The sequence below is a fragment of the Enhydra lutris genome, unplaced genomic scaffold (assembly GCF_002288905.1).
Source record: "Enhydra lutris kenyoni isolate GAN:26980312 unplaced genomic scaffold, ASM228890v2 scaffoldscaffold1, whole genome shotgun sequence".
Taxonomy (NCBI): domain Eukaryota; kingdom Metazoa; phylum Chordata; class Mammalia; order Carnivora; family Mustelidae; genus Enhydra; species Enhydra lutris.
Genome location: NW_019154085.1, coordinates 23,565,786 through 23,588,318, shown reverse-complemented (window position 1 = coordinate 23,588,318; position 22,533 = coordinate 23,565,786).

The window sequence follows — 22,533 nt, the reverse complement described above, 5'->3', positions numbered from 1 at the left end:
GCTGATTTTCAGCTTCAACTGCATTGTTGCATACATCAGTACTTCATTCCTTTTGTTGTTGAGTAGTAAACCATTGTGTATATATATTGTACTTTGTTTACCCATATGTCTGTTGATGGATTTTGTGTTGGTTTCAGGTCTTGATAATTATGAATAAAGCACCTAATGTACATTCATACTCAAGCCTTTGGGGGACATATGCTTTCATTTCACTTGAGTAAATAACTAGGACCCATTTGGCTGGGTCATATGGGAGGTCTAACTGAAAAACAAACAAAAAAATAGTTTTGATAAAGTAGTTGCACTATTGTATATTTCCACCTACAGTGTGTGAGAATTCCATTTTCTCCATGTTCCACATCCTTGAAAACACTTGGTGTTATCAGTCTTTTTAAAATCAACCATTTTAGTGGGTTTATGGTGGTATTCATTGTGGTTTTACTTTATATTTCTTCTATGTCTAATAATGTTGAATATCTTTTCAGGTGCTGATTGGCCAATTATATTGGCAATTTATATTATTTTGTATGAACTGTTTGTAAATCTTTTGCCCATTCTTGCTTTTAAAATTATGAGTGGCAAAAGCTCTTTGTATATTCCGAATACAAGTCCTTTATTAGATAACAAATTCTAGCAATTGGTGGCTTGACTTTTACTTTAGTTTTTTGAAGATTTTATGTATTATTTGAGATAGACAAGAGTGAGAGAGAGAGCTAGAGAGAGAGAGTGCGTAAGTGCACATGAGTGGGGGTGGGAGAGGCAGAGGGAGAGGGAAAAGCAGGCTCTCCACTGAGCAGGGAGTCCATGGGGGGTGCTCAATCCCAGGACCTTGGGATCATGACCTGAGCTGAAGGTAGACACTTAACTGACTAAGCCACCCAGGTGCCCAGATGACTTTTTGTTTTCTTTTATGGTTCATGCTTATATATATGCGTGTGTACATGTGTTTAATTTTTTTTTCTTTTTTGCCTGCTCAGGGTCAAAAAGATTTTCTCACATATTTTCTTCTATAGATTTTATAGTTTAGCTTTCACGTTTAGATTTAAGGTCCATTTACTTTTTGTTTATAACATGAGGTAAAGTCAAAGCTGTTACTGATTTTCATGCTTATCTCCAGTTGTTCCAGCTTGTTTTTTTTACAAGACTGAAATGACCTTCTATGCATGGCTTTATTTCTGGACTCTTCCTCTTGTTCCCTATATGTCCAGTTTTTGCAGCTATCCAATGGCTTGATTACAAAGCTTTATAATAAGTCTTGAGATCAGGTAGTGTAATTTAGCTTTGTTCTTTTTAAAAATTACTTTGATGGTTCTAGGTCATTTGGATTTTCATATAACTTTCGGAATCAGCTTGTTTTGAGAAAAAAAAAAAACTTCTGGAAATTTTCATCAGGACTGTATTGAATCTATACATCAATTTGGAGCTAGGTTATACCTAGCTCCATGTAACATGTAAATGCTTCTGGAAAAGATAATAAATTACAGGTATTATAGTGACTATGAATGAGTGAAACTTAGTAATAAAAACAGAAAAAAGCCTAGCATGAATTCCATCTCCACTCATATTTCTATTATTTTGCTTAGAGGTAGCCTTAATTTAACCTTGAATAAAAATTTCCTTTAAGAGGATAGCAACAACAAAAAAACAATCTGTACCTAAGATCCTAGCTTATAATGAAGTATATCTTACAAATCTTTTCCCCCTCTATTCTAAAGAAAAACCACAGAGGATATCTTTTTACACAAAATGTCTATGCTTGTTTTAAAAACTACCTTTTGAATGTGCAAACAGCCCAGCATTTAGAAGTATAGGTTACAAGGTTTTGGGGAAGTACCTTCCACTTGGAACCTTATCCTTTCTGCATACTCAAGCAGCTACTGATAAGCAAAGGAAGTGTTTTCTTGATGTAGACAGTAACACATCAGAGGAGCTGAAACCACTTGCAAAACTGCCTCACTTGGAAAGGTATTTTGCCCCTAAAGTTTTCAGAAAGCCTCAGAGGGCAAATGCACAGAACTCAAGCTACTTGAATTTTTCTTTGACCTTTTAAAATGCTCATATTTTCCTTTATCTATTTTTGTTTGTTAGTCATCTAGTTATTTCTGTTACTTTTTTTGATGTTTGGCATGTTCACATGGGCACTGTTTTTATTTAGCACACAGTTTTCTAACACTTTGAGCATATATTACAAGTAGAACCGTGCTGCTCAACATCCTTACTAACACAACAATCCAGAAGCCATTTTGTCATGAAATTGACATAGTTACTGAATGAAAAAGGATATTTCCCAACTAGTTAAAAATGTCTTATACTCTATGCCTAGACGCATGGGATCAATTTTAAGATTTACTCATTTTACCCTGTATTCTTGGAAACATTCTTTTTGCCTTAGCAAGGGTACTTGGTACTTATTGCCAAAATCAAGATGTTACTTGTAAAGTTTACAACTCCCATTGGAAGATGGGAGTTATGCAGTCTCTCAGGATGGTTTATATCACTACTCACAATGCAGCTTTTTCTTTCAATAATTATTGTCATAATATTTTCGGTTTTAACTATAGTAGCAGTGGTAGTTCATCATTTCAAGAAAATATTTTTTAGACTGTAGAAGGTAATAGATTCAGATGCTAAGAAAACGTTAGCTGAGTTGTTTCATTCTAGTGTAATTTTCATCTATGAAATTCCAGAGAAAATCTAAAATCAACACCCTCCCACCTCAGTCATCACCAAATTTGTTAACTCAGAGCTCAAATTAAAACAATTATATTTTGTCGCAATTTCTAGGGTTTCACAGATTCCTGTGTTTTTTTTTTTCTTTATTCCAGGTAGACATGTTACACATACATGCAAGTATTGTTACTGATACGTATTATATATGTGATACACATATATGTATATACTATATAAATGCATATATATACATATATATAACATAAACACACACAGAGAGAAAGATCTTATGTTGATTTTTTGTTTTTCATGTATTTTTAAAAATTTGTTTTCTCCAGTTTTATTGAGATATAATTGATTTATAGCACTGTATAAGTTTGAGGTGTACAGCATAATGATTTAACTGACTTACATATTTTGTGACATGATTATCAGTTAAGCTTAGTTAATATCCATCATTTCATATAGATGGGAAAAAAAAGAGAAAAAAGAAATGGTTTTTTCCTCATGATGAAAATTCTTAGGATCTATTCTTTCAACAACTTCCAAAGGTACCATAGAGCTGTGTTAACCCTGGTCATTGTACTGCACATTATATCCCTAGTCTTCATTTATCTTAAAGCTGGAAGTTTGCTCTTTTGTAGATGTTTTGTTAAAAAATCACTTTTTCGCCTTTGGGAGATGCTAAGTCCTGCTTATGCATTAATAAACCTGTGCCAAAATTACCCAGTATCCAATGCACATCTGTTTTTGAGACTAGCATGTGAGTCCATGAGGACATGAAAGGGTCAGTGACCACCGCTGTTGCTCCCTGTGTCCTGATTTCCCACAGTGTTTGTCCCCCTTCCGCCCCTCACTCTCTCTAGACTTTGGAACTGTTAGGACCATGGTTAGCATCTCACATGCACTCCAGGAAGAAGACTCTCATGGTTGGTTCTTTCCACATGCCAGGTGCTCTGTTGGGCACGTCACGTATGTGAGCCCATGGTTCCCAGTATTAAATACTCCGCTGGGGGTGCACAGAAAATTATAGGTGGGGTGACCCCATCATTTATTGTCTAGGCTGAAATATTTTTGTGAGTAAAAGGAACACTATTAATAATTACACCAGGACAACAGAAATGAACTATCCAGGCAGCTAAAAAAATGTGGGTCCCCTAATTTTAGGAGAATGTATTAATCTTTCTGATGCCTTTTATGTGTAAGTGATACTTTATGGTAATGATACAAAGTTTTCTTTTTACATGCCTGAATTTAAGGGAAAAAAGAATAGTTAAATAATACTAGTGGTGGGGCGTCAGGGTGGCTCAGTCAGTTAAGTGTCTGCGTTTGTCTCAGGTCATGATCCCAGGGTCTGGCTCCTTGCTCAGTGGGAAGACTGTTCTCCCTTTTTTCTGCCTGCTTCTCCCCCTGCCTGTGCTCTTGCTCTCTCTCTTTCTCTCTCTCTCTCTCTTTCTGTCAAACAAATAAAATCTTCAAAAAAAAAATACTTGTGGTGTTAGAATGAATAAAATTTCAAGAATTATAAGAAAAACTGAGATTTGGGAAATGCTCCATTAATTTATTTAATCACCACAACAAACCTGTGAAAGGTATTCATGACTTTTCTTTTTAAATTCATAATAAAAGTGAGGCTGGATAAATCAAAAAGTTTCCTCAAAATTATACAGGTCATAAATAGGTGAATTGGTATTTAAACCCAATACTATATGACTCACAAATCCATATTTCTTTCTTAGTGGGAGCTCTGATTTTTATTTTTATTTTAGCCAGAGGATAAGACATTTCCTTTTCCTGTCAAGCTGAGCAAATGTGGGAAATAGTCCAGTCTGGTTTAAGGTGGACTTCACGTAGTTTTTAATGTATTTATTGTGAGGGTTGTTGGATGTCTATGGGTCTCAGGTTTCTTAAAATCCAGATTCCTCCAGGTCTCCTCCATTACAACAGCCTCTCCCAGTCTTCTCCAGTGGCCAACTCCAGATAATGAAGATGCTTTCCTCTCTGGCCCACAGGGAGGCTTATTGTGGGCATTAGATTTTATGCTTAATTCTTTCCTTATCCAAAGGCCTTAGAAGCCACTGGTTAGGATCTTTGTGGTATACACAATTTGGCAAAGGCATAAACGCTACTGGATGCTTGATCTGATTTAATTATTTGAAAAAGCTCATCTTTACCACACTTAATTTTAAGTCCGTAGTCTCCAATCTTTGTAAACAAATGTTTTCCAGTTCACTCAAAAACAATGTTTTGAATGCTCCTGTATCCTAGTTCTCCTCTAAAACATAGGAAGGGGGTGCCTGGGTGGCTCAGTTGGCTAAGCATCCAACTTTTGATTTCAGCCCAGGTCGTGATCTCAGGGTCCTGAGATCCAGCCCCATGTTGCTGCATGCTCAGCAGGGGGCCTGCTTAGGATTCACTCTCTCCCTCTCCCACTCTCCCTACCTGTGTGTCTCTTACTTTCTAAATAAATAAAATCATTTTTTAAAAAATATTTTATTTATTTATTTGTCAGAGCGAAAGAGATCACAAGTAGGCATAAAGGCAGGCAGAGAGAGAGGAGGAAGCAGGCTCCCTGCTGAGCAGAGAGCCCGATGCGGGGCTCGATCCCAGGACCCTGAGATCATGACCTGAGCCGAAGGCAGGGGCTTAACCCACTGAGCCACCCAGGTGCTCCATAAATAAAATCTTTTAAAAAAAGGTAAATAAAACATAGGAAATATTGGTGAATGAAACAGACATAAAAAGCCAATGAATAACGCAAGCCAGTCAGAGAAGGGTATTTGAACACAAAACCCACAAATTTGTATCTATTTAATATATATGTTATTTTGAATCTATGTATTAAATATCAGTAAAGTTTTATTTCTTTTCTTAAACGGAAGTACATATAAAGATGTAAGTTCTAATTTTGCTCTCCTTTGTTAAAGTGAGTGATTTTGCACCCCTTTGGGTCAATGCATCCCACTTTAGAGACCACATTTAGTGGCTGCAGAAAACCTAGCAGCCTCCGTGGTTGATAACATCTGCTCTTGAAGTGTGTATGTATGCATTACCTCCATCTCTCCACCACGACATAACTTTTGCTGTTTCAAACTGAAACTACTTTTTGGTTCTCTTGTTAGGGTCCCATTTCCCACCTGAGGAACTTGCTCTGGGAAGCAGCTCAGAAGTGTCTGAAGTGGTTGTGAGCTCCTAAAATAGGAAAACTTTTCCCAGCTCAGGTCACTAGTTGGTAACTCCAGTTCCCTGATCAACAGTTGACTTTTTGAGGGAGGGGATTCATTATTCAGTTACCATTTCCAGGTCGTCTTTGCCCAAGATAGTAGTTGTCATGAGCCCAACTATTTCATTTTATAAAAATGACTTTCATATGCACTAAATATAAAATGAACACTTAGTGAAGAGGGATATTCTTACACACCAGGCATATTTCAGACTGAAACAGGAAATAGATACGGGAAACAAAGGAGAGCCATCTTGTTCATTGACAGTCATTGGTGGTGATTGCACAACATATTGTATTGATTATCTTTCAAGTGCATGCCACTGTGTAAAGAAGTGGGGGACAGTTCAGAAGGTGCAATGAGAATCCCTGTCTTTTGAATGAACTCTTTTATCCTGGATTGATCTGTTCAAGCCAGCCTGCACTCTCATAACAGTAGTACATCTGATTTTCAGACATTCCTTTGGCTGTTCTCTTTGCTTATTCTGAGACTCGAGAGGCAATAACTGCTTTTATTTCTTTATTTTTAATCCATGTTCTATAAATACACCTGGTTACATGACTCACCAACCACTAGCCATCCCACACAAAGAGACAGGATTGTTTGGGGCCACAACAATCTGGTTTTGAGGGGGTGCTGTCTGGTTTCACAGCTTCCCTCCCCTTCTCACTGGAGTCTTTCAAGGACGCCTCTGAGTGGCTTTGCACAATGCAGTGAGGCGTGGTTTTGTCAGAACTTAGGGCAAGGGGAAAAAAAGAAAAAGAAAACTTCCCTCTAGTAAATTGGCAGAAAAACGTTTTCTAAAGGTTATACACCACCCACACATTCCTTTCAAATGATCAAAGCCTTACAAGAGGTCATGGAAGGAGAGAAGGGGAAAGGGGGAGCCTGGAAGAATTTGAAGTTCTCTGTATTGCAAGTTTTGCTGAATAAGGGAGGGATTAGGACTTTTGTTACTCATTCTGGAAGATTTCTAGGTTGAAGGGGGCAAACATTACCTTGAATTGGTGCACTGATATCTCAAAAATGAACAATACACATTTCTTTCCTAGGTCTCAGTCCAAGTTCTGCACTATTTTTGTCCATTAACTTTTTAAAGTGTTCTTTTCATTATTTTTTTCAGGTTTAGTTTTCATGGTCCTCTTTACTTCCTGGTTTCAGCAGAATATACTCAACTTGTTATCTTGATATTTGTGGCCCATCCCAAAGCAGGAAGTACTGAACATTTACAAGAAATCTGTTTGGACATGACTTCCTTACCCATTGGTAGTTTCTAAATTCAAGTTTAGTCTTTTGATTTGGCCTTAGTTTTACACTGTGTCTTGTGTCATTCTCTATAGCTAGATTCTAGACTTCCATTAATTTTCATCAGTTAGAGTGAAATGCTTCCTCATCTAGGTTTTCACAGAATTTATACCTTGATTAGACCTTTGCTCGTAATGTAAATTTTACTTACTGTCCTCACTCTGACATTGTAATCTCCTTAGAGAAAGAGTCTATGTCTGCTACATCTTTGCGTCTCTACCTCCTAGCAAACTTTCTGACAGGTAATGGATACTTAATAAATATTTGTTGAAAGAATTAATAGATTTTTTTAAAAAAAAACTTGCAAAGCCCCAGGCATAAATCTGTGGTTTTTCTTGACACTCTCTACCAGGTGCAAGTGGCTAGAGGCCAGAATTTTTGTTGTTGTTGTTTAATCCCTCTTTGCCATTTGGTGCCCTGCCTCCCTTCCCACTTTCTCTGTTGCCTTGGTCCATACACAAACACAAGACTTCTGTCACAATACAGAAAAGAGATATGAGAAAACCCCTAGAAGGTACTTTAGCTTTTCAACTAAAGGAACTTTTATATCAGGTTTGTACTTGTTTCAAATAAATACTCTTTCATTGCATAATGCATATGGTGACTTGCTCATCTCTACTATTGGATGAGTAACATTCCAAGCAAGGTACTTTCTGTTCTTGCTGTCCAGGAGCAGGGTCTCTTCTGCTCTCCTGGCTGCTGCTTTGTGCATTGATCTTCAGTGTCTGAGCTGTTCCTAAATCCAGGTACCTTACTGGACTTTTAATTTAGTGCACTTTCTTGACCTCTGGCTTCCAGGTATACCACTGGCTTAGAAAGATTTTTTACTGATGCTTGCTTCTGGCCTGAAGTTTAGAATATACTTCCTGTTGAAGTTAGGAACTTGCTTTCCAGAGCATGACTTGGTCAGAGTCCATGTGGTTGCTCTAAGCAGTCTGACCCACCGGAAGATTATGACAGCCTATGCGTGAGCTCTTAATTTGACATCTTTTAGCACAGCCTAAGTTGGATTTACTGAGTCCTCCCTTTTTTTTTTTTAATATCTCTATAGCTTAGAATTCAGTTTGGAATGTTATAGAATATCATCTTTTTCAAAATATTTTAAAGCATGTTTTGAAAATATATTCTTATTTGCCAAAAATATACTTTTTTCCTAGTGTTCGCAAAGACAGTTGTTATAGCCTCTCTTCTGTGTCCCCAATTCACATTCCCATCCTTTGAATGAAATCCTGAATTTTAACGTCCAATGATTCTGGACCCAAAGGGAATGCTGTTAATGTAAAAGTGTTTCTGCTGTGTCTTTGAGAAATTGCCGGCACAATGTTTCACAACTTATTTTGTACTCAACATGTAGAGTTTTAAAAATTGTTTTAAAAAGTACAGAAATACAAAGTGTACTTTTTAGGACAAAACAAGTCTGTGTGTGTGTGTGTGTGTGTGTGTGTGTATGTGTTCATGCACACGTGTGCAATGTATACTTACATAAACAAAAAGGATACATTTGGGGTAATTGCAGGGTTAATTGGAATGTTTTGGGGAGTAAACATTTATTGTTTTGTCTGCTCTGAAGCACTTCCTCTCTCCTCTGATCATGTGGTTCTCATGGTGACTGCTAATTAGAATTAGCTCCTTCCCTGGCCACAGGGAGACCTATGTTTCTGGCTGTCCCATAAAGCATATACCATGGCATTTGGTCCAGGCATGAGTATGGAACCCAAATTGAGTTTCCCAGAGTCCTTTCCTGACATTTGTCTTAACCAGAGTTAGAAACAAAGGCTTCCTATCTTCTCTGGCTATAAGCTCTTAGGCTGTAAGCTCTGAGCTACCCACAGATGTGTCTTATATGGAGCCAGGCTGAGGGACAAAAGCCAACACAGGAAGCAAGATACCTATATGGAGAGAAAATCTAGAGGCTACTATGTTGCTCCCAAGTTATGTGCCCCTAGTTGTACCTGTGGTTTCATGACAAACCTATGGATTCAGTTTCCTATTTCTTCTCCTACATTTTTTTTTTGGTTTTGTTTTAGTACTATTTTTATGTTTTTTGATTTTTCTGGTTTCTACCCTTGTCATATCTTAAGTTAGAATAATGAAGAAAAGAGTTTTAAACTTGTATTTTCCTAAGCAAAACCATTGTTCAAGAAGGGAGTACATGTTAGGGCACCTGGGTGGTTAAGTGGGTTAAGCATCCAACTCTTGATTTGGGCTCAGGACATGATCTCAGATTTCTAGGATCATGCCTCCCATTGGCTTCTGCACGCAGTACATAATCTGATTGTCCCTCTCCTTCCCCTTGCTTGTGTGCTCTCTCTCTTTCTCTCATTCTCTCTAAAATAAATAAAATACTTAAATAAAAAAAAGGAAGGGATACATGTTTACTGAAAACAAAATTTAGAAATAAAAAAAATAGTTTATTTCATACTTAACCTATACTAAATAACAACCTATACTAAAAAACACAAACAATCTTTAAAGGAATTGTTTGTGTTTCATTTTTAAGACCAATTACTTAGACTTAGATGTAATTTGGTTTTTAAAACATCAAAGTTTTTTTAGTTTAATTTGTTTGTTTTTAAGATTTTATTTGTTTATTTGAGAGAGAGAGTTTGAAAGAGCACAAGCAGGGGGAGCAACAGGGAGAGGGAGAAGCAGACTCCCGGGGAGCAACAGAGAGAGAGGGAGAAGCAGACTCCCGGCAGAGCAGGAAGCCTAATGTGGGGCTTGATTCCAGGAACCCGGGATCATGACCTGAGCCAAAGGCAGCTGTTTGACTGAGCCACCAAGGCACACCAAAAACCAAGGTTTTAAATATTAAAGTTTATTTCAATCAGATGGATCCTATTTCTGCTTTGAAGAGTTCTGGTTCCTGAAAAAAATAAAAATTAAAGTTAAAAAAGTTGTTCTGGGGGCGCCTGGGTGGCTCAGTGGGTTAAGCCGCTGCGTTCGGCTCAGGTCGTGATCTCAGGGTCCTGGGATCGAGTCCCACATCGGGCTCTCTGCTCAGCAAGAAGCCTGCTTCCCTCTCTCTCTCTCTCTGCCTGCCTCTCCGTCTACTTGTGATCTCTCTCTGTCAAATAAATAAATAAAATCTTTAAAAAAAAAAAAAGTTGTTCTGCAAAAGTTGTTCTGCTTTGTCTCCTAAAATGCCCTTTCGGATACACGCACTTTACATAAGTCTTACACATGGAGCCCTTTCCCTACAAGGCTATTTTCCAAAATGTCATCTTAGCCTTGGTAGACATTAGAATGACGAGTCCTTATGCTGATGAAATCTCTTTAACAGGTGTGTAATTAGACTGTAGTCTTTGGGTCACATGAATCTTGCCAGACCTTTTATGGCATTTCAGGTTTAAGCCCCACTTAGCCAATATACTCTTTGGACATCTTCTCAGGGTGACTCAGTTTTTATAGGCAATGGCTAATATTCAACAATCGCTAAGTCCAAGTTCCTAGATTGTAATTCTTTGGCATTTAAGACTGGTTTGTCCAGCTTTATCAACATGCTAACAGAACTGCTTCTGACCTCATTACTCAGCTCAACAAGTGTAGAGGTGAATACCTTTGGCACTGTCCATTACTCAGCCACGCTCTTGTGGCACAGAACTCCCAGCGACTGCCTACGAAATTCTGCATGTTTCACAGCTGCCAGTACAGATGTCCCTCATATTGTACGTGGCCTGATTTCAGAATATGATGCAATGAACATTGCAGTCTGGTGGAAAGCATTCTATTTTTCTCCTGCTGCCTGATAACGAGGGCACCAAGCAGGGTTTCTCAGTCAGTTTTGGTGAGCAAGCCTGTATGTGGAATTGAGGTGACTTCTGAATGGTCTCCCCATCTGGTTATTCCTCCAGATTTTTTTAAAATGCGACAGTAAGTTGCATATGTGTTATCATTCTTAGTAAAGACTGATAAAAATGGCAAAGGTAAATGGTATATTAAAAATCCCAATATTAAAGTAACTTTACAAACTATTATATGTAAAGCTCCTGCCTTATAGTTTGAATCATGCGGTTAAAAATAATGTGCCCGAATAAAACTTACTAAATTGTTGATTATTTATGTCCCCTATTTCCAAAAGGTTTAGCAACTGTATGCAAAAAGGTACAAGAACAATTTAGCTAATGGGCACCTGGGAGGGCTCAGTCTGTTAAGCACTGAACTCTTCTTGATCTCAGCTCAGGTCTTGATCTAAGGGGTGTGAATTTAAGCACCATGTGGGACTCCACACTGGGCACGGGGCCTACTTAAGACAAAATTAAAGTAAGATTAAACAATATAAGAACGCAGGGGCTATGGCATTTGAGCAAAGAATACCCTCGAAGACATAGAAAAAGGGAAATGCAGTAGTAGGCTCCCATATAAATCTATAAAGGAGAAATTAAATTTCTGTCAAGAGAGGCCATGGGAGAACAGAATGAGCTGTGAGGAGAGACCAAAGTGGGTTCTGATCTATATTCTGCCCTTTACTCACAGTTTACTTTGGATGGATTGTAACTTACCTGAGCTGTTCTCTACTTATCTGTAAAATGAATATAACAGTACTTATCTCCTCCACATGAACATCTGGCAAAGAATAAAATAAAACAAACAAAAAAAAAAGTGGGGCACATAGGTGTTCTCAGTAAATTTACTTATCCCCTGCCATTTTTCTACACTCTAAGCAGAATTTATTGCAAAGTTTTCCTACGAGGGTCAGTGATCAACATTTTTATAGGAATCTTGTCATTGTCCATATTAGCACTTGATTAAGGAAAACCAAGGGTGAGAAATCACAGTAGCCCTCTATGAAGCCATCTCATGGGGGGTGGTTAGCATGAGTTAGTCCACGTCAGCACTCTCTGGTTACCTCAAAAGGTCAAACTTGGAGATGGGATGGCAGTAGGTGTTCAGTGTGCATCTCAGATTATTCCTCCCATTATCAATGGATTCAGGCCAACTTTTGATAAAAGCTGAAACATGGAGATGGCTGAGATTGAGAAACTTTCTCTTCAAGTGAGAGATTTTCACTGAGTAACTTACTAGTTTTATTTTCTTTGCACAACTCTCATGATTGATGAAAATATGCAAATGAGACCATTAAGAACCACACAGTCTGTTAGCAGCTTGGTGTTCGTGTCACTAGCTTGGTGCTCCCATTGTTGTCCGAGGATGTCGGCCTTGAGTCTCCAATACGCTCATGGACGTGCATCTCTGCATCCTTTGTGTCTGGTGGCCTTGTTAATGTCCATCACCAACAAAATCACTGGAAATATTTGGTGTCCACCACTGCCATGCAGGGAGCATCACTGTCTCATGTCTTCTTGTGCCTCCAAAGCTGAAACTCCTTGGGGTACTAACTGTATTCTCTGCCAAGTTTCACGGCCCCAGAGTGATAGAGTGGTCTGATAGATGTAGGGAGAATGCTCCCGAGCTGAGATCTGGAACTGTCATAGACTGTCTAATTCCGCTATTGCATTCCTTCCTGAGCTCTTTGGACCACTATCTCCATCTTGTGACCTTCCCTATTTTTACTCCCACCCTGGAAAATGATCTCATGCATAAAAGGCCAACACTGCAGTATTGGCAGTGGTAGGGAGCCACCATCTTGTAGTTCATTGGCTAGTCAAGTCACTTTGCTATGTTTCTACTAAACTGGGAAAATTATTAACCACGTAGCAGTCTTCTAAAATATTGTTAAAAATAGGGGCGCCTGGGTGGCTCAGTCTGTTAAGCATCTGGTTTCGGCTCGGGTCATGATCCCAGGGTCCTGGGATTGAGCCCCGCATCAGTCTCCCTGCTCCGGGGAGAGTCTGCTTCTCCCTCTGCCCCTCCCACTCTCTCTCTCTGTCAAATAAAAAAAATCTTTAAAAAATAATAATTACGTTCTTGGGGTGCCTGGGTGGCTCAGTGTGTTAAAGCCTCTGTCTTCGGCTCAGGTCATGATCCCAGGGTCCTAGGATCAAGACCCGCATCAGGCTCTCTGCTCAGTGGGGACACTGCTTCCTCCTCTCTCTCTCTGCCTGCCTCTCTGTCTACTTGTGATCTCTGTCAAATAAATAAATAAAATCTTTTTAAAAGAATAATTATGTTCTTATGGAATTTAACCTGGGGAGGACTCCTTGAAGAAATATCTTGAGGGAAACAGTGCCTTTAGGGAACTGATCCCAGATCAGAGCAGAACACACTGTGGTTCTTTCTAGCATGCTGATTTTCATGCCTCACCTTATTTAGAGACTCTCTGGTAGAAGAAGAATTACAAGAGGACTGAGGAACAGTGAAGTCAGAGGAGTCCTAAGAGTGTGCCATAAAATCTGGAGGAGCTGGGTGGAAGGGTGAGGGCAGTAATATAGTTTTGTGTTGGAGACTGAGAAGGAGAATTAGGAGAGTTGAGGTAGTCTGTGACTTGCCTGCCACACTCATCTGTAAAGCTTGCTTACACTGTTACTGGCCTTGCACTCAGTCCTCCATGCCCAGCATTTATTCAGTCAGGATCTTTGGAATTCGGTCCAGTGTTTTTTTTTGGGGGGTGGGGGGTGGGTGGGTACCTAGAGTCTTCTGCTGGACACCGCTGAGCTCCCAGGTCAAGAATTTGTAGATTCTAGGATGAAGTGCACATAGCACCCATGGATATGAAATAAACTACATTATTCACATAGTAAACAGCAGAAGGATTCTCCAAGGAGAGAGCCTCAGGTTAGGTGTAGGGGAGAGCAAGAGCTGAGCAGAGAGAGTGGATTTGGCCCTTAGAGTGGCTGTGGAGTGCACTGGGGAGAGTGTGGAGCATGAGTTAGTTAGGAGTTGGAACGATCTTAACTTCCCTTTGGTGCCAAAGAATGAGTGGCATACGCGGGTTCTCTACACTTGGCTGCCCAGATGTGGAACATCTGTCAGGGAAGGGATGGGGATGTAAAAGTTGTCAAGGGGAAAACATTAAAAATAGAGTCACCTTCTTTATTACAGTTGGTATTATGCATAAACTTTAATAAACTTCTTTTTTTTTTTAAGTATGTATTTATTTTTTTGAGAGAGAGCATGTGTGCCAGCGGGGCAGTGGGGAGGGATGGGGGCAGGCACAGGGGGAGAGGCCTAAGGCCGACTCCACGCCCGGTGCAGAGCCCATCAGGACTCCATCTCACAACCCTGAGATCACAACCTGAGTAGAAACTGAGAGTGGGTCGCTTTTACCAAGATGCTACCCAGGTGACCCCACTTTAACAAATTTCCAAGACAAGTTCTTTGCATTTTGATGTTTGAGGACCATCGGTTTATGGGCCTCTCTGGCTGGTGTGAGTCTCTGGATGTCTTATTTCTAGCAGGAAGAGAGACTTCCTCGTTCTGATTCCAAGCTTGGGCCACGGTGCTTGGGTACCATGAAAGCACCCGAGACAGGCAACGTGCTCCCGTTTCCCGCCCTCCCAGGACTCTGCCAAGCATCTGCGGTGAGTCTGGCCATCAGAGGCAGGAAGGACTGTACATCAACTCTGCAGAAGCATTTTACAGCCCAGCTGACTATCAAACAGAGTTTCTGAAATATGTGACCACCACCTGATAGCTTCCCTTTGTTTTATTATCCAGGTTTACACTTCGCTTTTCCAGTCCAGTGACATGATTAAGTAGGGAGCTCTGAGACAACCGTTATTTATCCTCCCAATGACATCAGCAGGATGTTTTATTTCTGGTCTATTTGGAATAGGTTTCTCTTTTCCCCATTTCAGACTCTTTTCTGAAATTCCTGCCTTTCTCTAATGGACGTTTGTTCCACTGCTTTTGGAGTCCTGAAAATCAGCACGGGTACAGTGGAGTCTGCGGGATGGCTTTACCTGAAGATGAGTGCTATTTCCTCACAGAATTCCAGATGGCCAGTGAGCAGAAGCCTTCAGTAAACATTCGGAGAACCGCGTTGTTATTTGGCAGGACTTACCAGTTGGAAACATTATCAATGTGTAGCTGTGTGCGTTGTGCGTTGACATTTTGTATTATTATTGGATGTTTTACTGGAAAAGAAAAGAGAATCGCTACATCAGTTGGCAAATTCCTTTGGTTAGCAGAGTGGACAAAGCAGACTTTTAGCAGCGAGCATATACTTACAATCTCAGTGGGCGCACGAGTTTTCATTTGTAAAACACCGAATTCAGCCAGTGAACCCCAAATACTCTTTATTTGCCTTTTGCATCATGGATCTTAACAACCTCCAATGTACTAACTGGATTTACTATATGTGGTGACTGTTCTAAGGTAACACTTGAATTACTTCATTGAATACTTACTAAAACCCTGTGAAATAGGTAGTGTTGTTGTTTTTTTTTTTTTTCCTGGATTTTATAAATGAGGAGAGCCTAAGGAGCAGAGAGCTTAAGTAACTTGTCATACAGCTAGTAAGTGGTGTAATTGAAAATGAACCCGAATCTGGAGCTGGGCACAAAAACACTGCAGTGATTGCCTTTAAGCAGATTGCTTTCTATTATATTTTTAAAAAATAGGATATTAAGGGCTGGCTGTTACTAGAAACCATCTAACCTTTCCTAAAATACTGTAAGAGAGTTCTTCTAGTCTAAGAATTCATTTCACTTGACAATATACATTATTAAATGTGTGCTTCAGATACAACTTAGAAATAGTTACAAGATCTGGGTATTAGAATTTTGGGTGAATATCTTCTTCCCCTGTTTTTTTGTTTTGTTTTGTTTTGTTTTTGTTTTTGTTTTTGTTTTCAAATTTTGTGAAGTGAATTTTAAGCTGTGTTCCTCATTCTCCCTTTAATGGCTGGAGATGGGGTAGGAAGCATGTGGATAGGCTCCTTCAGGTTTTAACATGAATGGAGTTTATCTGTTGTACATCTTAGGCTTTCAGATAAAATCCTTGTTCAAAACAGGTTTGGCCTACTCAAAACAAAACAAAACAAAAAAACCAGAAAACAGAAAAAGAATCCAGAAAACATAAAAATGCCTGGACTGGACAGTGTTCAAAACCTGCTCATCGAGAACCTCCTGTGACTGTGAATCAGCTTGAATTTGGCATCCTGCCAATGCAGATGTTTGTCTGTCCATACAGTCCAAGACTTCTTGAGTGCTTAACCTTCTTCAAGTACTGGGATTGACACAGAAATGATGAATTAAATCTCAAGGATCAGAAAGCTTCCCTGGGGAACAAATGGTAGAGAGAGCGATCTAAAAACCCAACATAATGCACCTTAAGTGAAGTTGAAGAGGATGCTTTGGGGTGTCTTTTATCTAGCACGCTGAGAATAAAGGGCTACCTGGCATGTCCCCCAACAGCTACAAAACCCTATTTAAAGAAAGGGAATGGCATTTTAAAGGTTTTGAGGATGGCAGAGGAGTTTCTGATATTTTGTTCCCGGAGGAGGATTTTGACAGGTACAGGTGAGGAGAAGAGGGTTACAGGCAGAGGGAAGGCAAGAGTGAAGAAAGGTGTGAGCATCTGGAGGTGAATGCAGTGTTTAAGAGGGTTGAGTAGCAAGAGACAAGAAATGATAGTGGGAGGCTGAGGCAGGTTGGGGCAGATTTGCAGGAGGAATATTATGCTGAGGGGTTGGATTTTATGCTTTAGTGTAAATAGGGAGGAACAAAATCTCTCTCTTTTTTTAAAGATTTTGTTTATTTGACACAGAGAATGACATAGCAAGAGAAAGAACACAAGCAGGGGGAATGGCAGAGGGAGAAGCAGGCTTCCTGCTAACAGGGAGCCTGTGCGGGGCTCGATCCCAGGACCCTGGGGCTGTGACCCGAGCCAAAGGCAGACGCTTAATGACTGAGCCACCCAGGTGCCCCGGGAGGAAAAATAATTCATAAATTTGTTTTTTTAGGAAGGTAGATGTCCTGACACCGTGGAGGCTGGATTAAGGAAAGAGAGGTTAAAGGAAAAGAGATCAATTGAGAGATTGGTTTAGATTGTCTGAATCAGAGGGAATAAAGCCTGGAACTGGGGAAGGGTCATGAGCCTTTTGAGTAGAAAAGGTAGGTTTTGATGAGAGCTCTGGTTGTAGTTCATCATTAATAAATTACTACTAAATTTTTAAAAAAGCCTTTGTCTAGGGCGCCTGGGTGGTTCATTGGGTTAAAGCCTCTGCCTTTGGCTCAGGTCATGATCCCAGGGTCCTGGAATTGAGCCCTGCATCGGGCTCTCTGCTTGGCAGGGAGCCTGCTTCCCCTCTCTCTCTGTCTACCTCTCTGCCTACTTGTGATCTCTCTCTCTGTCAAATAAATACATAAAAAATATTAAAAAAAAGCCTTTGTTTCAGTTATGATACTAAGTTGAATAAGCAGTTGAAAGATTGTGGGGAAATTGTCACACAGCTGCTTTCTGTGCTCTAAATATATCTGATCAATAGGTAGATACCTTTAGCAAAGTTGTATGCCCATTACAGGTTTTGTATAAAGACACCATTTATATGTGTTTATAAGTGATTTGTTTTCTATCCACAACCCATGGCAGCCTAGGACTAGCCCTTGAAATTGTTTTGTAGATATGCCTGACAGATTTCTCAAGTCTATTAGCTGGTGTGATAAAAATGAGTCTTTAAATATGAAGCATTTTGTCCTCTTAAATTTTGCTACTTTTACAAATGGCCCTTCCCCTCCCCAACAATTGGAATTTCTAATTAGAGAAATACTTAATGTGTGTCCAAAGGAGACTGACAGTGTCCATTCCCGTCTAGTGGCAAGGAGTTGGGCCTTTCACATTGATTTACTCTCATCTTAACACTGTCTTGGTAAATTTTATTGAAAGCATTTTTGGCACAAATGGTAGTTGTGGTAGTAATGCTGGTGGTGGTGGTTTTCAGGGAACATTTAATCTAATTCTTTAAACTTGGAAGAGTCAAAATCTTAATTTTGGAACAGATAGTGCAAGGACTGTAGTAGAGCTCTGTACGGGCTCTCCGCACTGTTTCCAGTGGCTGTATAACTAAAAGAGAATAACTGATTGTCGGTATGTCAAAAACAGCATGGCAAGGGAGAAATCAGAGTTATTGTTTTTAGATTTCTTATTGTATTTTTCATAGTGCATTTGAGAAAGGCTCTCTGTAAAGTATTTTAACCAGTTGGTGTTTATTTGCAGTAGACTTCTTGTGTCTTCTTTAAAATTTTACTATCTGCTCTATGTCAGTTTTCTTTTCTGATAATGTGTGGAATATGAGACTGTCCCCTCTTAAGAGCAAACTTCTAACTAGCTTAGCTCTTGACATTTCTCTTGAACAGTTTTCCTGTTGCCATGTTTCACGTTCTCATTTTTTTTACTGATAAAACAAAACAAAACAAAACAAAAATGCATGATTCTGTATCTAACAACTCTTCCCCCATTACTTCCAGTCTCATACATACAGACCCTGAATGGGTGATACGAGTGCCATGATGCCTTGCAGGAAGAGATTCTTCTAAATTTCTGTAGAGTTTTTCTTCTGTGACATATTAGCTCTTCTAAGTCTTTGTGCTTCTTGTTGGTTTCTAGACAGTACAATTAAAAGTCAGATGAACCATCTACAGCGGAGCATACCCAAATGATTTCATGTTCATCCTCTAAGACTAGCATTTCATTCCCAACTTCCCTCAACCACATTAATAGTAATTCCTTTCTACTTCATTCTGTATCCTTTCTTAACGTGGAACTCTGTAGAAACAAGCCTTTCGTTCTGTTTTTCATTGCAGCAATCGCCTGGTATCTTATGCATCACTGTCAGCTCGGTTTTCCCAAGGTATACAGTGTATGGGAGACAGAAGACAAAATGGTCTGGAGACAGCACTTACTGAAGTAGGCACAAGCTTTATTGATGACTTTGGTTTAAGAATCTCTTCCAAGCAAAGCTGTCTCCTGATACACTCTTCGGAGAAGAGAAGTGAGCTCACATTCAAGTACACTCGCCTCATGCATTGCCATCTCTCTACCCTGTGTGCACATTGTCTCTACTCCACCCGTTACCGCACACTAGAGTCCTCTTGCTCCCCTCTGGCTTCTCCTCCCTCCCACCCTCCTCCCCACCCACTTTTTCATTTTTGACCCTTGACTTTTAAGTCTTCGTGTTGACGGAGTCCCTTTCTGATGCCTTATCCAGGAAGCTGGAATCTGCATTGCATCATCCTTCTGAATTAACAATACATTTAGATAAAGGAGATAAGGTCATAATTTAAATAGGAATCTGCCCCCAGGTCCTTAATTTCTCTGAATAATTGTGAAACTAGATCACTGTGATAAAAATCAATATCTGGAATATCAAACTTAATATTACAGAGATTGATAGATACTCAATAAATACTGGCTGATAGGATAAATGAATGAATGAATGAGTTTGTTGGAAATGAGCCCCACCATTCTTCCTCCCACATTCCATTATTTAAATTCCACTGGAAAATAAGTGCAGAAATGAAGACAGTAGGTAGAGGGAATGTCCAGTTCTCCATTTTTCTAATATGGTATTATATAAGGCAAATGAATATATAGAGGAATTCTGGCTTTTTAAGTTCCCCTGCTTTCTGTTGTCTCGACATAAAAGGGCTTCTGTAATTTCATCTTCTGGCTTTAAAGAAGTCCAGTTGGGTACATGCAGAAAAAGATAATTAGGTCTTACATTAAGATTTACAATAGCAGTGAAAATTGAAAATCTTCTTACACTTTGGTTGACGGCCGAGGTGAGAGAAATAGTCAATTTAGGAAAAATGGAAGAAGTAAAACTTGTATTCAAGTGTTTTTTTTTTTTTTTTTCTTTTTGGCCCGCTGCTTCTGGTGCTGAGGGAGGACTCTTAAAACACTGATGACTGTGTTCATTCTCACAGTGGTACAGGCCTTTGTACTCCGCAAAGCATGTTCACACACATTTCTCTTTGATTCTTGAAACAACACTATGAGCCTTATCTCCTGCCACTCTCCCCCTTGGTGTAGCCACATGAGTCTTTTGCTGTTCTTGGACCCTGTCAAAATCCTCCTTGCCTTGGGGCCTTTGCACATGTTTTCCCTTTGTCTTGGAATGTTCTCTCCAAACCCTACCTTTCCCACTCGTTTTTCTTCAATACCATTCCCTAAGGAGATGTTCTTTGACTTCCCAGATTAAGCTACATCTCCCTGTTGTTATTTGTACTCCTTAGTTTTTCTTTATGGCAATTTAAGAAAAATGTAGTTACATATTATTTGTATGTTTGGAGGTTTATCTTCCTTTCTAAATAAATGACAAGCTGCCTGGAAATCATGACAATACCTAGCATACCATGCACCGCTCTCCCTAGTGCGTAGTAACTACTCAGCAAATGTTGGATAAATGATAAGGCCTGCCTCACCAGTCCTGAAAATGAGACTCGAATTGGTTACTTGATTCACCCACCCCTCTTGGGCATGGAAAGTGGTAGAAATGGAAGTAGAAGCCCGGACTTGTGATTATAATTTAATGGCAGGGGGCTTTCCTGGATTTTTTCTTTAATATCAATTCTAGTTATCTTCATGAAATAGTTATTTGGGCCAATATCTGGGGTAATGAGGTGGGTGGAAATGGTCAGAAACATTGGGAAGGATACCAGCTTGTTGCTGGCTTCTCATTTTCCTACATATCTCTCTTAGACGTGGAGATCTTTCCACAGACGAATTTTGGTCAGTACGCCATAGGTTTCAATATTGCAACCCAAAGAAATTCCCACTGCTCACTGCTGTTCACATGGTGTAAAGAAGATAGTCTGGGAATTTTAAAAAATAAGATTCATGCTTCCAGCGCTTATTTGGGCAAAATTCCCAAGAATCTCAAAGGAAGGGTACCTTGGGTAACACTTGTTGAATCCAACCTGTATTACTAGATTTTGGGTTTGGGTTTTTTGTTTGTTTGTTTTGTTTTATTTTGTTTTGTTTTGTTTTTGTATACCTGGAATTACTACAAAATACCTGATCATACTGTTTTTTGCAACTTCCAAGTCCTGATCAGTAGGTTTGTATTTTATTCATTAGTGGTTGCTAAGGGTGTGCATTTTTTTCTAAGTGTGGGCATTCTCCACGGCAGCTCTCAACAAATACCCTCCAGCTGAAAGTGGATGTGTCTGGCATTAAAATAACTAGCATTCAGGCTGAATCAGAGCCCTGTGTTTATGGTAGATCACCTCATCTCTCATGCTGCCATTAACAACTTGCATTCCTGAGAGCTGGAATAAGCCATCTGAGTCAACAGAGCCCCAGCTATTTCTGAATATTGGTGTGGCCTTTTTGATGGGTTTTCATAAGCTTTTATTAAACTTAATAATGACATATTTCTAATATTTACTGAATTATCATCCATAAAATCTAAACACATACCCACTCTTTTAACTTTAGGTGCTTTCAGTCCTCTGAGTTCTATTTCATTTTTTGAAACTCAATCTGAGACTATTTATCCAGACTATTTACTGCAACTTTAGAATTTCAAGGAATTATGTATTTTAATTGTTAATGTCAGATTTATTGTTTTTGGGGAGAGGGTGGGATTTTATCTTTTTAGATGTAGGACCATCAATATAAAATTTAATTATTAAAAGAAATATTAAACAATTCCAGATATTCTAGGATTCTGAGATAATCTAGAAGTGTTTAGAATTTCAAAAATATAGGACTTGAGATGAAACCTAACTAAAAATTAGGTTTTGCAAAGAAGAGGAAGGAAGAGAGAATTCCAGGCTGGTATCATATGGCCTTAGTCATAGGGATGGTTTAGCTTGTTCAGGGGTCTTGGAGAAGTTAACATCAGCTACAGCAAAACTGAGATTGGTTGAACAGGTCAAGTGGTGCCCATATTACCGAAAGACTTGTATCAGTATTACTTATTTTAAAAAATCATATTGAAGTATAATATATGTAATAGTATACTTTACCTTTATGAATTGAGTATTGCTAACCTATGTTTTTACTCTTCCTGGGTGACATGTTATCTAAAGATCCTGCGTCTCATGGAAACGGTGGGAGAAGTAGGTCTATAAAGAAGGAATGGAAATGTTTTACAAAATCTTCAAATACTACAAGCTCATACAGGGAAGGATTGTGATTCCATACAGTAAATCCTTCCATGATACTATGAAATATATGAGTTAACTCTGAGCAAGGGGAGGTCAGTGATTTGTGCTTTGTTCTGGACCAGAGCCACAGGGAACAAAGTGACGCAGCTGGGTGTTTAGACACTATGGATGCCACACAGTTGGTGTCCTCTAATTCAGATCCAGGGGATTTTACACAAGTTGGTGTCTATTTGTCTTCATGATGTTAGAAACAAGTGTAGTACTTGGTATTGAGTTGGAACTCAATACATATTTATTGAATGGGTAACTAAATGAAGACTTGATTTGATGATACTACAAATCCATTTTGAATGCCCCTAATCAACTTTCTTTCCCATTTG